This window comes from Euprymna scolopes, chromosome 37 (assembly GCF_053919585.1).
Source record: "Euprymna scolopes isolate OS-2025 chromosome 37, ASM5391958v1, whole genome shotgun sequence".
NCBI lineage: Eukaryota > Metazoa > Mollusca > Cephalopoda > Sepiida > Sepiolidae > Euprymna > Euprymna scolopes.
The window spans coordinates 28,832,868-28,852,892 of NC_136518.1; the positions used below are offsets into that span (position 1 = coordinate 28,832,868).

A 20,025-nucleotide genomic window follows, 5' to 3' on the forward strand; every position below is an offset into this window, starting at 1 on the left:
GATGCAGCCAACCACTGGCAAGGTCATGCTCACAGTCTTGGGGCCAGGACGGAGTAGTGATGACAGATTTCCTGGCAAAGGGTACCACAATTACAGGAGCCTATTATGCTTCACTTTTGAGGAAATTAAGAGAAGCTATCAAAATCAAGAGGTGGGGCAAGATCAGCAAACACCCTCCTCCTGCAGGACAACGCTCCAGTCCACAACTCACATGTCACCAGATCAGAAGCATGGGCGTGTGGTTATGAAATCCTTCCCATCTTCCCTACTCTCCTGACCTTGCTCCCTCTGACTTTCACCTCTTCCCAGCCATGAAGTTGTTTTTGAAAGATGATGCAGCCTTGATTTCTGAAGTCACATCGTGGTTGGAGGACCAAACTGGGATGTTCTACAAAAACGGTCTCCAGAGCTGCATCAAACAATTGGAGAAATGCATAACTCTGGGTGGTTCCTATGGAGAGAAAGACTAATAACTGTGCCAAGTTTCGTTGCTCTACTGCTATGGGAAATGGGTCAGGGGCATTACTTATTGCACATCCTCCGTATCTTTTGATTTAAATGCAAAAAACAATTGGGATGCTGAAAATGTACACACTAAAACAATACGTTTTATTGTCGCGTTGATTATTTATTTGTAATGCAAATTAAAAAAAACATTTTTGGGGTTATTTATTTATGTTGGTTGTGTAGAAGAAAATGTATAAATGTTTTTTTAAGAAAGGTGTTTAAAAAAATGGAGAATAAATTAAAAAAAAAAAAGGAAGGCGGTGGGTAACTAGCCATTGTAAAATGCTGTTATGGTTGTCAACGGGTTAAAGTAGATTAATTTGTAAAAAAAACTTGTGTTAAAATAACTTAAATGTAATATGAAAATGAATGATGTAAAAAAATGCGGAAAGTATTAACTATTATTTATTTGAATAATTTAAACGCAAAAAAAAAACTATTGGGACGCGTAAAATGTACACAGTAAAACAATACGTTTTATTGTCACGTTGATTATTTGTTTATGTACGCATGTGCAAATGGAAGTTGTATACCGGATGTTGGGTTACAACACCCGTTACTAGGTCATTTGAGTTATATATATATATATATATATATATATATATATATATACACAAATTTAAATCAAACTAATTATATTAAATTGGATTAAAGTTTGATTTGATTCGTTTTTGAAAGAATTATTTTCCCTTTCAGATTATCTTTGAAAGAATCTTCATGCAATTTCAGCCCAGGTTCATTTTTATTTTTTCCAGTTCCTACATATTTACAGTCGTTGTTTTTAAGATAAGAATTAAGATAGATTTAAGATAAATTTAATAACCATATAGCATCTTTTAAATACTACCCGTTAATAAGAAAAAACAACATCATTAGCAAATTGGATAAAGGAATTAAGAATGAATAACAATTGAATACAAATTGAAATAGTCTATGCTAGGAAGCACTAGTAAATACTCACTAAATAAGTCTGGCTGATACAACCTTTGCAATCTAGAATCATATCTAAATGTTAGAGAGAGGTGTCTGGGCGATCAAAGAACACAATAAGTCAATCCCAGGAAAGGTGACCTATGTTATGGAGCATATCCGGGCAAACAAAAGAACACAATGGGAAATCCCGGTATTTAAAATGATCTATATCAGTGACGTCAATCGGCCAGGAAGGCTAACCGAACGGGAAAGTTTTATGTGATTAAAAGTAAAGAAGCTTACCTCATGCATTGTGCGGCTCGTGTTAGGAAAGAAAAAAAGAGAAAAAAATGGCTGCCCCCTGATATTTATGGATTGAAAATCATGTGATGTGACGAGAGGGGGGAGGGGGTATGCAAATGAGATTGGTTGGGTCTCTATAAAAGAGTTGTCTTCTTTATTTTGGTCGTCAGTGTGGAAAGTGCAGAGAGAAGAGAACAGTTGGATTTGAGTTTGAGACTTTTGATCTCAGGTTGAGTTCAAATTTAACGTCAAGCTATTTCGGCACAGTGACAAAAATGGGTGACCGAGTAAGATTGAGCAGCGATATCCTGAGGCTATTTACTGGAGAAGGTGACGTAGTTGCGTGGCTTAACAAGCTGAAGTTGGTGGCAAGGCTGCAGAAGATCGAGGATGTAGCCACGTTAATATTTGGAAGGAAGTGCTCTAGCGGTCTATCTAGAAATGGGAGAGACGGATCAGGCCATTGCTGAGAGCATTGAAAACCGGTTAAAGACCGCATGAGAGCACGTTTGAGGCTTACAACAAGCTCAAAAGAGTCACCTGGACTGGGGAGTCTGTGGACGTGTATGTGGCAGAGATAAGGCGACTAGCAGGATTGGCTGGATATGAGGGACGCAGCCTTGAGAAGACTGTAAAGCTGGCGCTTGTAACTGGTTTCCCTGATCGCATCTCTATGGAACTGCAACCACTTACTGATATTGAAACCATGGAGGTGGAGGAGATTCTAAGGCATGCTAGAGTTTTGGCAAAACAGCCCGGTGAGCTGGGGGCGGTCACGGCTGCTGTGGCAAGCAGAAAGGAGCGACCAGTGATGAAGCAAGGCCATGGATTTACCGGTAAATGCTTTTGATGTCAAGGACCACACCTGATGAGACTGTAGGGAGCCACAGCCAGACATTATCTGTTTTCGGTGTGGCCAAGTAGGGCACATTAGCAGGAATTGCCCTTCGCTTCCGGGAAACGAGTAAAGGGGTGCTATTGCGCCAGTAGCCACCCCTTTTATACTGAACAGGCATATGAGAGTTTGTTGCCACAGTTAGTGATCACAATCAATGGAAAGAGGGCTAGAGCTCTTGTTGGTACTGGATGTACAACACTTATTACTACGAGCATTGCCAACTCTTGGAATGGAACCAGCAACGTTAGAGCGGTGGATGGCAGAGAAGTGGAATGTTGTGGAGAGGCCGATGCGGAGATTGTAGTAAGGAATATGCCATTGTGGCTAAGAGTGATCGTGCTGGATAGACTGGTTGCAGGAATTGATGTGGTGCTGGGCCTGGAGGCGATAGACTGACTGGGAGGAGCTACTATTGCTAAAGGCCAGGTGAAGTTTGGCAATCAGAGTGCACCGGGAATGACAGGAAGTGTAACCAGGGGTGATACCAACCAACCGTCGAAACCCCAACCATGTTTGATTGAGGATGATGACTTTCGAGCCTGCTTCGATGGCGAAAAATGGATGGTAGAATGGCGATGGACCGCAGAGCAACCTGTATTGATGAATCGGGTCAGCTGCTACAAAAGCACACTGAAAAGAGCTGCGCAGCCGCAGTTTGAAAAAGAAGTTGAGAGATGGATAGATGAAGGAATATCAAAGCTGTGGTCAGGGAAAGTTGAAGGAATTTTGCCACTCATGGCTGTGGTCCAACCTATTAAGAAGAAAGTTAGGCCAGTGTTGACTTTCCGTGAGCTGAACAAGTTTGTCGCTTGTCACACAAAGGACGGAATCGACGTGTGTGAAGAAGTCGTAAGGAAATGGAGGAGAATGAAGCAGGCAACTAAAATTGTGGACCTGAAGTCAGCCTACCTCCAACTTCATGTGGATGAGAAATTGTGGAAATATCAATTGGTAGAGTACAAAGGTCAAGTTTATTGTCTGACCAGATTAGGATTTGGTCTGAACTCCGCACCAAAGATAATGACGGCAGTTTTTAAGACAGTGCTGGCCAAAGACAATGCAGTGAAGAGAGGCACCTGCTCTTATATCTATGATGTACTAGTGGATGAAACAGAGGTGACTGCGGAAAGGGTGAGAGAGCATATCAAAGCATATGGACTGACGACAAAACCGCCTGAGTCACTGGAAAACGGAATGGCTTTGGGATTTCGACTACAGAACAATAAGACAGGAAAATTGATGTTTGGGTGAGGAAATGAGATTCCTGAAGCCAAGGTTGACCTAGCCAAGAGAGAGCTTTTCTCTATATGTGGAAAGCTGGTTGGCCACTACCCAATAACTGGATGGCTGCAAACTGCGTGCAGTTTTATTAAAAGGCAGACTGGGACAGACATTTGGGAAGATGCAGTTGATCAAAAAGTGCTTCTCATGATACAAGAAGTCATTGCAGAAGTGAAAAAATATGGACCCTGTGAGAGGAGAATGGCATGTAAAGGAGGGCCATGAAGGGGTGATATGGACTGATGCTAGCAGTGTAGCATTAGGAGTATTATTGGAAATAGGAAAAGTGGCTGTTGAAGATGCTGCTTGGCTACGCAAAAAGGATGATAGCGCCCATATCAGTGTTGCGGAACTCGATGCTGTGATGAAAGGCATCAATCTGGCTTTAAAATGGGGGCTACAGATAGTGAACGTTAAAACAGACTCTGCAACAGTGGTGTCGTGGATTAAATCAGAGCTGTCTGGTGATAAGCGGATCAAAACAAAAGGAGCAGCGGAGATGCTTATCAAGCGTAGACTTGGAGCGCTGGGAGACTTGGTTTGAGAATTCAAACTAAAGGTAACTATTACCTTAGTTCCGTCACAAAAAAATAAAGCCGATGGGCTGACAAGAGTCAAGAAAGCCTGGCTACACAAGGAAAGAGACGGGGCTCCAGCATATTGTGCAGTAGAGAATTTAAAAGACCTGCATAACCTGCATCATTTTGGAAAGGAATGGACCCTTTACTTGGCAAGAAAAGTAAACCCGCACGTCACAATGCAAGATGTCCAAAACGTGGTGGAACAATGTAGGGAATGCCAATCAATCGACCCTGCACCGACTAGACATGAAAAAGGGGAACTGCATGTTGAAGAGAATTGGAGAAGATTGGCCATTGACATCACACATTATCAACATGAACCGCATGTAACTATGATTGATTGTGGGCTGGGGAGAGTAGCGATATGGCGGAAAATCAAGAATGAAACAGCAAAAGAGGCAAAGAGAGTTGTCGAGGAGGTTTTTATGGAAAGGGAGCCAGTAGAAGAGGTGTTGGTGGATAATGGTACGTCTTTCCGCTCGGAAGTTTTTAGAGACTTATGTGTGAAGTGGAATGTGGGGCTATATTTTAGAGCTGCATACCGTCCAAGTGGAAATGGAATTATAGAGAGGCACCATCGCACTATAAAAGCTGTAGCATCAAGAAGCCAGATTTCGCCCCAAGAAGCAGTTTTTTGGTACAATATGACACCGAAGGCTGGTCAAGATGAAAATTCAGTGCCGCACCGGTCTATTTTTTCTTATGAATGGCGACATCTATTGGCTGTAATGCAGAGAGAAGTACAGACCTGCGTGGACATCGCAGTTGGTGAAGAGGTGTAGATGAAACCACTCAATTCTCGTTGCACAACTCGCTGGGGAAAAGGTACAGTGACTGAAGTACTCTCCAAAAACAAGGTAGCGATTGACGGAATGCCTCGTCACATTTTAGATATTCGGAGAGTCTCCTTGCCATTAGAGGAAGGGGAGGTTGATGCTGATGTTGAAGTGTCTGAAGAAGAGCCTCTTCGACGATCACACCGTGAATGAAGACGGCCAGCGTGGACGGCGGACTATGATACTAATTATTGATCTTAGAGATCAAGGGGGCGTGTGGTTAAAAGTAAAGAAGCTTACCGCATGCATCGTGCGGCTCGTGTTAGGAAAGAAAAAAAAGAGAAAATGAAAATGGCTGCCCCCTGGTATTTATGGACTGAAAATCACGTGATGTGACGAGAGGGTATGCAAATGAGATGTTCTTGGGTCTCTCTATAAAAGAGTCGTCTTCTTTATTTTGGACGTCAGTGTGGAAAGTGCAGAGAGAAGAGAACTGTTGGATTTGAGTTTGAGACTGTTCAAATTTAACGTCATTTTACATGGAACATTTTTGGTTATTAAAAACAGACAGTCACATGACATTCATCAGGGTTTAATATGGGCGAGCGCCATTTGATAACCAAAACAAACCCAAAACATTTATTGTATAAAAATTTATCAAAATATAATTGGACAAACATTTAGTGAAAAATTTGCATAAAAAAATTAGACTTTTAATACAATTTCGTAATGAAAGCAACATCGGATTTTTATAAAATAGTTTCTTTTTTCTTGGACAAATAAATATTGCGAGAAGTTTTTTGGAAATTAAAGCAACTATATAACTGGAAAAAGAATCATTTAAAAGTTTGCGTAAAACATCTAAAAGTTTAATAAAACAATTTGGTAATGAAACCAACATTGGATTTGAATAATATAGTGTTTTTTTTTTTCTAACAAATAAATAATTGAAAATGTTATTTTGAATTAAAGCAACTCGACATGAAAGCGAAACATTTCCAATTAAACTGGTCTCTGAATAGACACTCCAAACCTCCCCCTGTTAAGAAAGGCTATTGGAATAGACAACCCGTAACGGTGTCAGCATACCTGGAAACCTATCGAAGTTGACATGTGGAATGTGAATGATGGTTTTGCCGTAATGTAATAATCTACCGGCATATCATTCTATGCTGAAATTCCTAAGATCCTTTCACACTAATTAATTTAGGTGACTAAAATAGGAATTTGAAGATTAAGGACCAAACGTAATTTCCCCCAGGGAAGAAAGTGTTTGTACACTTGGAGGAAAGAAAGTGATGAGAATATTTTTCAGTGCGAGGTTACCAATTCAGTTAATTTTTTAAGTTAAGTAATAAGAAAACTTAAAAAATTTAGCATTTTTAAGCTGTAAGTTCTCTGTAGTGGAATAATATGAATATATAAATCGCTTAAATAATTAAATAATTCGTGCAAAAGAGGAACAAGAAATTTATTTTAAAGACAAAAAAACAAATTTACACAAAATAAATGTACAAAATAAATTTAACAATGCATACTTGTCCATATGCGATTTTCAAAAAAACTTCTTTTTAACACACAAAAGGGAAAAAATATATTACTCACAGTTTGAGTTTTCACGCTTTTTTTATAATAAGCAGACGACATTTTGTTTTTTTTAACAGCATAAGACTTTCTGTGCTTTTAAAGCAAACAAGCTCTAAAATAATGCAAGAAACAATTTCTTTCATGGAGAGTTGTTTTTTTTTTTTCTTAAAATTTGTAAAAAAAGTCTATAGAAAAAAGTTCATTGGTTTCTTTTTCTTTTATTCTTCTTCTTTTGAAATCTTGCCAGACAGCGGCAATTTTATGAAAAAACAAATTCAGAGGCGTCTTTTTCTCGGGAAAATTTGGTTATGAATCTGAAAAGGAAATAGCTGGAAAAAAAAGAGCCTAAATAGGAGAATGTAGCTTTTAATATTCTTTTTTATTATATTTAAAAATTAAAATCCTTTCGAACTCAAGAAAACCTCCGTAACTTTCTTTTTAGAGAATATTCTGAAACAATCCTTGTTTCAATTCTCTTAAATTCTTTTTAATTTATTATTTATCTCTTCGATAAATAATTAATATTTCTTCTTTTTAAATCTAGTCACTCTGACTTCAAAATATATATATCGGATCTCTGTCCGAAAAATATTTCCCTCAGGGAAAAATAATAAATTTCTCTTTTTTCAATTTAGTCATTTTAGACTACAAAATATATATATATCGGATTTTTTATCCGAAAAATAAAATAAAATTTCTCTGGAATCTTATTTCGAAATTCACTGAAATATTTTGGATTTCTCCCAAAATATTTTAAAACAAATTCTTAATATTTTGACTCTGTCAAAATATTTAATTTTTTTACGGAGAATTCTAGATTCGAAATTCAATCAATTATTTGAGAACAATTTGTCTCGGCCCTTCGCTACATTTCTAGAAAGATTTTAACGAAGAAAACATTTTAAAAGGGTATCGATATTTTCTCCGGAGAGCAGAAAAAAATCCGAACCGATCAGTTCAGAAATATTTTCCAATCTGATAAAATTTGTTGATTTAGCTTAAAACGAAAACTCTGTTTTTCTTTTGTTTACATCACGTGACACAAAACAGCCAATGAGAAAGCTCAAAAAGGTCGTCTGCTGAATTCAAATAAACCGCTCAAATTCACAAATATTGGAAAAAATCTTAAATCCGTTTTAAAATAAATTTTACAATTTTTTCTTTTTTACTGAGCCTTTCTGTTTTACTTATTTATTTTTTATTTAAAAATAAAATTCTCAAACTCTCCTGTCAAAAAAAAAAAGAAAGGAAAAAGAAAACAATTCCTCTTATTCAATTTCTTCAAAATTTCATAATTGACCATTTTTTTTTTTTTTTTATGGCAATACAAAATACACCCTATATCAATGCCAAAGATAGTCATCTTTGGATTTACAAATTCTTGAGATTTTTCTTTTAGGTCTAGCATTAATTTCCGTAGTAGAACTGCTGGTAGCAGTTGCATTATCATTGTTTACTTCCGTAATTTCCTTGGGGGGGGGTTCTATTTGGTGAGAATGAGTTATCGACAGCTCCAAAGGAAACAAATGTTTGAGAGAATGTAACTGAATATTGCCATCTGGTTTCTTAATATAGGCAGACCTCACACAATTGTCGCTGCCAACTATAACCTCGACAACTCTACCTAATGACCAATAAGGTCTGGACTTGGCTGGATTTTTGATAATCACCACATCATCCATTTTAATAATATTTTTAAAGTCAATTTGGTAAAGGTCACCAGATTGTTCTCTCAAACTAAGTAAATATTCGTGATGCTACAAGTTGTGGAATTTCTTAAGTAAGGAATCTCTTTTTTCCAAAATATCTATTAGATCAAATCTTTGAGGTAATTCATTTTCAAAAAAATTATTGTCAGCATTTAAAAATACAGAATTTTTATAATGAGGATAAATGAAATCATTAGGAGAAATGATATCCAAACTAGAATCTCCAGAACATCTATATGTAAGCGGGCGTGAATTAACAGAATTCTGAACATCAGATAATATAGTAAGCAACTCAAAATAATGTAATTTTTTCGTTCCCACCAATTTATACAAACAATATTTTACTGTCTTAATAAGACGTTCCCATACACTTCCAAACCAAGCTGAATACATTGGAATGGTAAGATGCTTAATGTTATAAGAACTGAATTTTCCCTCAAATTCATCAGACACAAATACTTCTTTAATCATATTACCACTAGATATAAAGGAGCGAGCATTGTCAGAATAAATATGGGTAGGAATGCCGTATAAATTAAAGAATCTCACAAAGGCAAGAATCACGGCATGGGTAGACATATCGTTAACCAACTCCATATGGATTGCTCTCACATTGAAACATGTAAATATCAAAATATACATTTTCTTCATTGTGTCTTCTTCTTCTACCCACAAATGGCCAGTAAAATCTATACCGGTATGCAGGAAAGGTCTAACAAAATTTATTCTATGTTTGGGTAATTTAGTAACTTTAGGATAATTAAATGACATAGAATTATATTTTTTACATAAATAACATGAGGAAATAACAGATTTAACTACCTGTCTGGACTTATTAATCCAAAAACCAGACAAGCGTAGTTTCTGGAGGGTGGCAGCGATACCCAAATGTTTGCACTTCACATGAGCATCCATTATTACTAAATCAGTGAAATGACAGCATCGTGGTAATAAGATCGGACAAACCACTTCAAACGGATAGGCATCAGATTTCTCAATTCTACCTCTAGATCTAATTAATCCTTGACTATCCAAAAAAAGATTCAAATCAGAAACAAGAAAAGGAATATCAGTTTAACAAGAAAAACTTCTCTTTAGAGAGAAAGGAAGATTGAATCCATCTAACCAAATATGTCTTGGCGGCTGCGACAGGGTCAAAATCAGTTTTCCTTTTTAAAGCATAAACAAACTTGAAAACAAAGGTAAAAACTCTGAACACTTTAGACAAAGAAGAAAACCTTTCCAAATCCAATACTGCAGTCACATCAGAAATGTTCGGCCCTTCTGAAGTTGCATTCATCCAAACCATTCTTTGATTGTCAGTGCTAAGACATTTCAAATTGCTGGAGGGCCATTGCACACTCTCACCAGACAACCACAGTGGTCCGTGCAACCAGAACTGTAATGCCGTCCGAAATTTCCGAATGGAAACACCTCTTGTTATCAAATCAGCCGGGTTTTCAGCTGAAGGTACATATTTAAATAGGAGTTCAAAACCTTGACCCCTCAATTGATTCATGGATTCATGAATATCCTTCAGCCTATTTCTGATAAATATATTTTTTGTATTTATATCCTGGGACAACACCCAAGATAGAACTACTTGAGCATCAACTGCTAAAATGATTCGCTTTATTAACACAGAGGGAAGAATTTTCAACAACTTGGGAATACATTTGAAGGCTAAAAATACAGACATCAATTCCAAGGAAGGTAAAGTTCTCTTATTTGAGGGAACCACCTTGGCTTTGGCAAATAATAAATTAGCTGCTCCCCTTTGGAAGACAAACAGTAAACCCAAATGCCTTTAGTGAGGCATCACAAAATATAATTAAATCTAAATTAATAGACGTATCCATTACGAACCTGTCAACTACTCTATTAAGTACATTGAGGGCTACTCTATAATTAGAAGGAACAGATACCAACTTATCCTCATCCCATGGTAAGTCCACATAATAACTCCCATTCTGATAATTTATGGAGTTCCGAAAGTCCTTCAGCTTATTAGCATCAAAATTGCTGACTGAATCTTCTGAAATTCCTAAGTCTTCCAGGCTGAACATTCTCTCCAATTTTCTATCAACTGAAGATTCAACAAAACTTTCGAAGGGATCAAAAAAATTTGACTTGGGTTCCAAAACATAGTATACATAAGTCAAAGGACACTCTGAATAGCTGGAAATTATTTGGCTATAATTACAACCACAAGCTTGTTGCGGACCTAGCTCGCCAGAAGAAAATAATGAAACGAATGGAATTGAAGGAAACAAAGACTCAATTGATGGATAAGATAAACGTCGTTTATTTGCTGTTGAAAGAATGAACGTTTTAGTTATAACATGTGTTCATGTTCACGCGTGTGTAACCAGTGTTCGTTGCGGGATTGGTGTTGTAAAAGAATAGGAAATGTGGGTTCATCTCACTATCGTTTGTTCGCGTGTGGGAAGAGAAATGAGTGTTGTAGTGGAAATTGAGAATGATAGTCCAGTGTGTAGACAAAGAAGAGGATATGAGAGTTGACATCAGTTAGTAGTCAGCTACGCGAAGGTGTTCTCAAGCACCAGTAGTAGATAGAGAGAGAAAGAGTGTGAATGTGTACATACGGTCTGTTAGCTCATGCCCCATACATAGTAGTAAGTAGGCGTGAGGTACGCGTGTGCGCGCGCCGAAACGGCGGCGGCTAGCGCGCCGACCAGCCACCTAGGAGGCTAGTCTCGAAAAAAGGAAGAAGCCGGTTGTTGCTCTTTGTTTTATACTTGTTTCCGGTGGTCATTTGCGCATGTGTATAATTCCTTAGAAAGCGGAAGTGATGTCGTCCATGTGTGCGTTCGTGTGCGCGTACATATGTGTGCGTTAGCGTGTGTGTCTATAGACGTGAATGTGAGTGTATGTACGCAAACATGAATATGTGTACATGTGTGACGTGGGCGCGTATGTTTGTGTGCGCGTATGTATATGACATAGCTTGAAATGTGAATGTGTGTTTTTGTGTGAGACTTGAAAAAGGCTCGTACAATACTCCCCTTCCTAGGAAAAAAAAATACATGCAATGTATATATATTTATGTGTATATATATATGTATATATATATATATATATATATATATATATATATATATATATATTTTTTTGTGAGTAATGTTTTCGGTAGTTGATTTTTTTTGTCCTGTTTTTTTTTTTTTTTGCTGTTGGTGTGGTTATTTGAAAATAAAAATAACGTCGAAATGGACGGAATGTCAAAAACGGAGATGGCTCGAAAAAAAGGGTATTTACTTACGCGTGGAAAAGGCGTTTACTCTTTTTTTAGGGTGGCATCTGTTTGTTTGGTTTTTTGTTGTGTGCTGACATGTGCAAAGAGTTGCTTGGACAGAGAAGTGAATTATTCGTTTGGAAGGAAAATTTTTTGTTTCGTGTTGACGGTGTCATGTGTGCCCAGTTGACGGCATCTTCGCAAGTGAGTTGCGGTAATGTGTGCATCGTTTGGACTGGCACTAGTCGCGCATTCGTTCTTGTTGAACGGGGTTTGGTTGCCATTGTCTTCACACGTGCGTCTGCGGTAGTGTATGTACATTGTCTGTACGGGCGTTTGTTGTGCATTCGTTCGTGGTTGCCGGCTGTCAACGAAACTTCCAAGTTTTGAGTTTATCAGCGTGCATCATGCATCTCAACTCATATTGTTGATTCAACTTCTTCCTATGTGTTGATAGGGATGTCCTGTTTCTTTGTTGTTGTGTCTGCTGTGCGGGAGGGAATTGCATAGGCCTATGTGATTTGCTCCTCGCGTTTGTTGCAGGGTAATGTCAGGAAACGTGAAAATGTTTGTCGAGCTCGAATTTTTTTAAAAATTCGGTAAGAAGTGTACAGCTCCGTGTTCGTTTTCTGCCGAGGGTTTCGTCATTGTTGCTCGTTGAGGTCCTTTTCGGTAGCGGTTTTCTTGTTGAAAAGTTCGTTTTTTTCTTTATCAAATAAAACGTGCGTCTCGCTCAAAACAATTAATTTAAAAAAAGGTAGGGTCGCCATGCTTGTTCGTTTTCACCTCAGTCGGGCGCCAGTTTGTTGTGGACTTGTGGCATAGGAGGAAATGCGTACTCCTCTCGCGTTCCGAGGGAAAATGAATTGTCTCGAGGAAGAAACGAACGACGTGTTAAATTGAATTAAACGAACAGGAATTTGTTTCGTGAAAGAAACAAGTGAAAGAAAAGGGTACCACACGTGGTTAGTTTTGCGTACATCTCTCGCTGTTAGCTGGTGAGAAAGAGTCTATATTTTGTCGTGCGTCTCTCGTTGTAAGCCGGTTTATTGCTGTAGAGAGAGAGTCTGTGTGTATGAGTGCTTCGTTCAACCTCATCCATTTCATTTTAAAATAACGGGGTCACCATAAAATGTTGCGGACCATATGGAAATAAAGACCCCCTTCACTTGATGGGTAGAGATAAACGTCGTTTATTTGCTGTTGAAAGAATAGAAGGTTTTAGTTATAACATGTGTTCATGGCCACGCATGTGTAACCAGTGTTCGTTGCGGGGTTGGTGTTGTAGAAGAATAGGAAATGTGGGTTCATCTCACTATCGCTTGTTCGCGCGTGGGAAGAGAAATGAGTGTTGTAGTGGAAATTGAGAATGATAGTCCAGCGTGTAGACAAAGAAGAGGATATGAGAGTTGACGTCAGTTAGTAGTCAGCTACGCGAAGGTGTTCTCAGGGATCAGTAGTAGATAGAGAGAGAAAGAGTGTGAATGTGTACATACGGTCTGATAGCTCGTGCCCCATACATAGTAGTAAGTGGGCGTGAGGTACGCGTGTGCGCGCGCCGACCAGCCACCTAGGAGGCTAGTCTCGAAAAAAGGAAGAAGCCGGTTGTTGCTCTTTGTTTTATACTTGTTTCCGGTGGTCATTTGCGCATGTGTATAATTCCTTAGAAAGCGGAAGTGATGTCGTCCATGTGTGCATTCGTGTGCACGTGAATGTGAGTGTATGTACGCGAACGTGAATATGTGTACATGTGTGACGTGGGCACGCATGTTTGTGTGCGTGTATGTATATGACATAACTTGAAATGTGAATGTGTGTTTTTGTGTGAGACTTGAAAAAGGCTTGTACAAGCTTCATTAGCTGAGGAGATATAATCTAACCTGAAATTTGAGATACTGCCAACCTTAAGGCATTCCCCTCCATAAATTCTACTAACTCCACAGGTCCCAACACTTTTAGTGCATCAACTCCCAACAACCCATGTACCTTCACAGTATCATTGATAATATCTGGAATATTAATGGATAATTTATGCCCATTTCTAGTCAAACTGTCAAAACAATCCCTCAAACCCGGCAAATGGAAATCCAAATCTAAATCATTATCAACAAGGAAAGGAACTTCAATTTCACTTTCGGAATATTTGACAAACAAATTCATCTTATCCAAACGTTTTTGAGAAGAACCCAAAAAGGTTTTAATCAAAAAAACCATTACTATTAGAATAATCATGTTCGAATTTAAACATTCTACACATCTCGCCGGACAGATACGAACGCTGGCTACCAGTGTCAAGCAAACAATTAAAATTTAATTTAATATTATTCTTAGTAGCTGATATTTCCACCAGGGGCAAAATAAATTGGCCTTCTGCCTGCAAGCAAGGATTAGAGTTTACGGGCGCTAGATCTAAATTGAGACACAAAAATCCTGCATGATCCCTTTTACCACACTTCCAACAAGACCTAAATAAATTTTGATTTCCTTTACACTTCTCGGTGGAATGATTAGGACTTGAACATTTTTTACACAACTTGAGGACAGTGCATTGAGACAATCTGTCCTGCAAAGTAGGGAAAACTTTACAAAGGAAACCTGCATGACTATCATTCTTACAAAAATTACATTTAAAATATGTGGTTAAATACAATGACCCCACAACTCAATCTTCACTCTTCAATTCCGCAGTCCAATGCACTTCTGACAGCAATTGCTTCTGCCAAACAAAAAAGACACCCTCTCTCCCAAATACAGGCTTTTTATAGGACAAAACCGTCCAAAGTTATTTGCATACTCTTCCCATGATCTCTAGTCTATAAATAGACGCAGTGGCCATTCTCTTCTTCTTCTTTCTTCTTTCACTCTCTGAAGCGGGCGGTTTGCACGATTTTTTTTTTTTTTTTTTTACTACACGCCCCCATGATCATTAAAGATCATTCACATCTCATAATCCCGTGTCCAGATCGGCGCATTGCGTTCTCTTTGCGGTCTCTGCATCGGCACCGGTTCATCTTCATCACTCCCTGGCTCAGTACCACCATCCTCATCACCTAAATGGACCACACGCCTTAAATCTAAAACATGTCGTGGCATTCAATTGACACTTAAGTTGTTTGGGGATTGCACTCCTGTTATCACTCCTCTTCCCCACTGCGTTGTGCATCGTCGGGCATTAGGCGGTTTCACCCAAACTTCTTCTCCTATTTGGATTCTGGCTGGTCCTTGATCATTAATTTCCGGTGACATGTCTCTAGGATGCCTCCATTCGTAATTAAAGATTGCTCTATGTGGTACTGTGTCATCTCTTTGCCCGACCTTAGGGGACATGTTGTACCAAAATGTGGCCTCTTCAGGCGATATTCTTCCTCTCTCAGCTATTGCTTTCACGGTCCGATGATGTCGCTCCACAATGCCATTTCCTCCAGGTCTGTAGGCTGCCATGTAATAACTTTTAATCTTCCATTTTTTTAGCATCGTCTGAAAGATTTCTGAGCGAAAAACAGTGCCGTTGTCCATTATCACCTCCCTTACTAGACCTCGTTCAAGCATCACCTTTTCTAATTCAGTTGCAACTGCAGATGCGGCTTTCACTCGCAGTTCCTTCCATATCGCCAGTCTACTTGGCCCACAATCAATTATTGATAAGTACGCTCCCCCTCGGTAGTGTGCTATGTCAATGGCTAGTCTCGTCCAGTTCATTAAAACTCCAATTTCCCCAGGATTATGTATATTTGGGGCAGGATCGATCGATTGACACCGAACACAGTTCTTTACTATCATCTGAATTTCTTCCCGTTTTACATTCGGATCCACTTGCCTCACCAAATATAATGTTCTCTCCACTCCCATGTGATGCATGTCATGCAACTCTTTAATTTCTCCAATTCCAAGACAGCATATCGGCGCCTCCTCTTTCTCAATTAACCACTGTTTTTTTATCCGTGTTAGCGCATCTGCCTTGTTTCTTTCAGAAGGCACAAACACTGCTTTTATTTGCAGTTTCAATTCAGACATCAACTCTCTAAGCATCCCTAATCTCCGCTTTATTATCACTTCTCCGGCACCCTTTGTTCGTATTCTGCCACTCTCCTCCACAGTAGAGTTCACCCAACTGAGTACAGTGGCTGAATCAGTTCTTATTTCAATATTTGTCAGTCTCCAATTGATAGCTAAATTGACACCCTTTAGAACAGCATCTAATTCAGCTATGTTAATGTGATTAAAGTCATCACTTTTCCTCAGCCAAGTTGCATCTTCCGCCACCACACCGCCAATCTCGACAACCACGCCAGTTGCAACATTGCTTGCATCACACCACACGACTCCTGTGCTTACTTCAGGTATGTGCCAAGCGCCATTAACAGGGTCTTCTTTTTTCACTTCAGCTAGAACCTCCTGCATCACTTTCATGGTTTTGCAATCAACTTTTTCTTCCCAATCCATTCCATTTGCTCTTCTTTTCACATAACTGCATGCTAATCGCAGCCATCCAGCAATTGGATAGTGCCCCAATAATTTACCACAGATTGAAAATAGCTCCCGCCTACTAATTTCTCCTCCCATCTCTGGGATCTCGTTGCCTCTCCTGAACATTAGTGCACCCATCTTATTTTTCATAAGCTTAAGGCCCAGTGCCGCTCCTCCGTCCAGGGATTCCGGAGATTTTGCTGCTAACCCAAACCCCTTCAAATGTTCCACAACTTCCTGTGTCGATATTTTCGTTACGTCTACCATTATATCATCAATGTATGAATCAGTGGCCTCTTTCGTCCTACTTCCTTTCTTTAATACTGTTTTTAAAATGGCTGCCATAATCTTTGGTGCGACATTAAGTCTGAATCCTAATCGTGTTAGGCAATAGGTTTTTCCTTTATAACAGACCAGCTGGTACTGCCATAGTTCCTTTGCCACATGTAGTTGCAGGTAGGCAGACTTAAGGTCCACTATTGCGGTCCCTCCTACCAACTGTCTCCACTTTCTTATCTTTTCATCACATACATCTATTATGTCGCTCCCTGTATGACACGCCACAAAACGGTTCAACTCACGAAAGTCGAACACTGGCCTAACTTTCCCTTTTGTGGCCTGAAATACTGCCATCAATGGCAACACGCCTTTTCTTTCTCCTTTCCATGGTAACAGAATACCATCCGATATCCATCTTTCCACCTCTTTCTCGAATTCTAATTTCTTATCGCCTTCCAGAGAGTTTTTATAATATTGGACTTTGTTCTGCAATACTGGAGGCTCTCCCTTCCATGTCCATCTTACTGTCCATTTATCTCCATCGAAGTTTGCTTCAAAGTCTTTATCCTCGATTTTGCAAACATTCAGCTGATGGGCAGCCACGGCACATTGTATATCTCCAAACTTCACTTTGGCTTTCTTTATAGTTACACCTCCCAGCTCATTAATCACGTCCATTCCAATTATGACGTCGATCCCATCAACGATGTGATTCATCAAGATTGCCCTCACCTTTACGTGCATTCCACAGACTTTTATCTCCACTTGTCTGGCTCCTTTACATTCTATATTCCTCCCATCAACTGCTTTTACTGTACCGCTCCTTCCATATCCCTTCAAAAGTTTGGAATTGATTAAAGTAGTGGTGCACCCAGTATCGACAAGTGCAGTCATTACAGAATCATTCACCTCTACTTCTATTATAGGAAGAGGCCAGTATCGCGCCTTCATTTCATTGCTAGGGTAGCTTGCGGCGCAGAAGCTCCCCCTTGCTCGTTTCTCGCAATGTGGCCAAATTTTCCACAATTGTAGCATGTTGCCCTGGTCCTAGGGATCTCTGTGCAATCTTTTTTTAGGTGCGGTCCTTGACATCTAAAGCACTGAAGGCTTGATTCTTTCTTTCCCTTATTAGTCTCATTAGTTTGCGCACTTGCGGCCAATATCCGAGTTTCTACGACCCTTTTGCTGACTAAAAGCCGTGCAGTCGGTATCAGTTTGCTGACATCCATTCTCTCTATGTTCGGTAGCTGCTGTAATGCCACAGATACATCGTCTGGGAATCCAGTTATGAATGCCAGTTTGGCTGTATGTTCCAGCCCTCTTCCCAGATATCCCGCCAGTCCAGCCAATCTTTTGTTTCTTGATTATTCCACGTCTTTTTTTTTACAGACCTGACGACTGAGGTTCGCTCTTAATAAAAATTGTTTTTTATAGTCTTAATTTTGACTTCCCTTTTCATAAAAAACTAAAAAAAAATCAAGAAAGAAAAGAAATTTAATTTTATTCTTTTTTCATTAATTTCTTTCTGTGCAAAGCAATTCTTTCAAACTTACTCTGTTTCCAAAATGTTTTTATTTTATTCCCCTCCCCCTTCATTCATTTTCCTCCGCATCCTGGCAAGTAGTAAAATAAACCATTTATTATATTTATTCATGGATTTATTTACTAATCATTTCTTTTGTATCGGTAAATGAATTCCATTTAAAAAAAAAACTGTAAAAGTCACGTTAAAGGTGATTAAGTTGGAAAGTAAGTAAAAATTTACCCTTTTTACTTTTATACGATTTCTGATCACTTTGAAAAAGGTGTGTGTGTGTTTTAAAAATGTTTTTTAACTGCTATAATCTCATTTATATATATATATATATATATATATATATATATATATATATATATATATATATATATATATATATATATATATATATATAACAACGTGAGTATTCATATCGTGGGTTTGTATTACTGTACACATAGATTCGAAAAAATAGTCAAAAACAAATATATAAATAAATGTTATCAAAGGCAAGATAAGTTACTTTTCTACCTAACTGGATATATTTTTTGTGTTTTTATTCAATGTAATATATTTATTCAGCTCGAAAAACATACAGTGTTTACCGATGTGTTGGAAAATTCAAGATGGCGTCTCACACCCTCTTTAACACCGTAAGTTTGGGAAAGGGTGTTATAAATAAAAAACTATACAAAATACTATTAAAAACCCGCCGAATATATGTCAACCTATGTCACGGTAACATATATTGAGCGAGTTTTTAACAGTATTTTAACAGGGCACATCGTAAAAACTGACCCATTAATTTTCCTGAAGTAAAAACTATATAGTTTTTAAACTTTTAAAACTATACATTATAAAAAGAAAACTGTTCGAGTAATTTTTTTTTTTACATGGGTGTCACCACTTATCAAGGCCCAGAGGCCACTCAAGGATAAGGGTTAATAGGTATACATTAGTCATTGTGATTTTAGCATAGTAAACAGTGGGAATTTTGTAACTTGGATTACTTGAAAAAGAAAACTGTTCGAATGATTGAAAATGAAAATAAAATAACAATGTAAATATATTGATAACAAAAAAACAAAAACAAACGAAGTTTCCGTTTCAGGAACCCGAGTTTAATTTTATGTCGTAATCATTCAACTCGTTAGCGGTTTTATTCAGCGATTATACGACATATCTAATTACCAAAGCGATTTTTTTTTTTATTAAAACTAAACCTGTTTAGTTTTAATGAACCAATTTTTTTAAAGCCAACACTTTAGTTATTTTGAGAGCGTGCAACTGCACCCGAAAAGATTGATTAGGAAACTCCAAATCCTTTTATGACGCGAAGAAAAAAAAAAGAAAAAAAAAGGCCTTTTATCGGCTTAAATGATAAACTAATGTTAAATATTAGTATTTAATATAATGAGATATCAATCTACACAATTTGCCATCGATTCTGAAATAAAATGAAATCCTGACATTGTGATCATTTTTGCAGGTGTTATGTGCCAAATATTGAAATAAGAATGTTTAAATTTAATTATTGTAATTTAAGTCTTTAATTTTAATGTCGATTTTATTTATAAAATATCTTTTTAGAAATCAATCTCAAAAACAATCTGAACAATAAATCTCTTTTGTTATGGCTAAGTTTTTGTCAAGGGTAGAAATTATAATAGATAAGTATTCATCCATGATGACATTTTACCGATTTCCTGGTTTACAGGTATTCTTGCTAAATTTCTTCGAAAGAATTGACATAAACAATACTTCAACTAAATACGTATATTTCATGCAATAATGACTTTTGTTTCTTCTGACTTTTCCTAAACTAAACATAAAACATCGGTTAGGGTTAGTTTAACATTCTGTAAAAGTACCTTCCGTTTTTTTTTTTTTTGTACTTCTGCAGAGAAGGTAAAAAACCGATAAAAACTGGATATATTTTTCGTGTTTTTATTCAAT

At 37.9% G+C, this 20,025-nt stretch overlaps 1 protein-coding gene across 5 annotated transcripts in view; it reads left to right on the forward strand.

The window, feature by feature from the left end:
• LOC145261115 (uncharacterized) overlaps positions 1-20,025 on the forward strand; it is a 535,668-nt gene that overhangs the window by 242,201 nt on the left and 273,442 nt on the right. The window contains exon 1 of one of the 5 annotated variants that reach the window (XM_080119350.1): positions 18,155-18,302. The exons of the other annotated variants lie outside the window; for them this stretch is intronic. The gene's annotated coding sequence lies outside the window, so the exon portion shown is untranslated. Of the gene's footprint in view, positions 1-18,154; positions 18,303-20,025 lie in introns of those variants that run through there. 5 annotated transcript variants of the gene reach the window in all.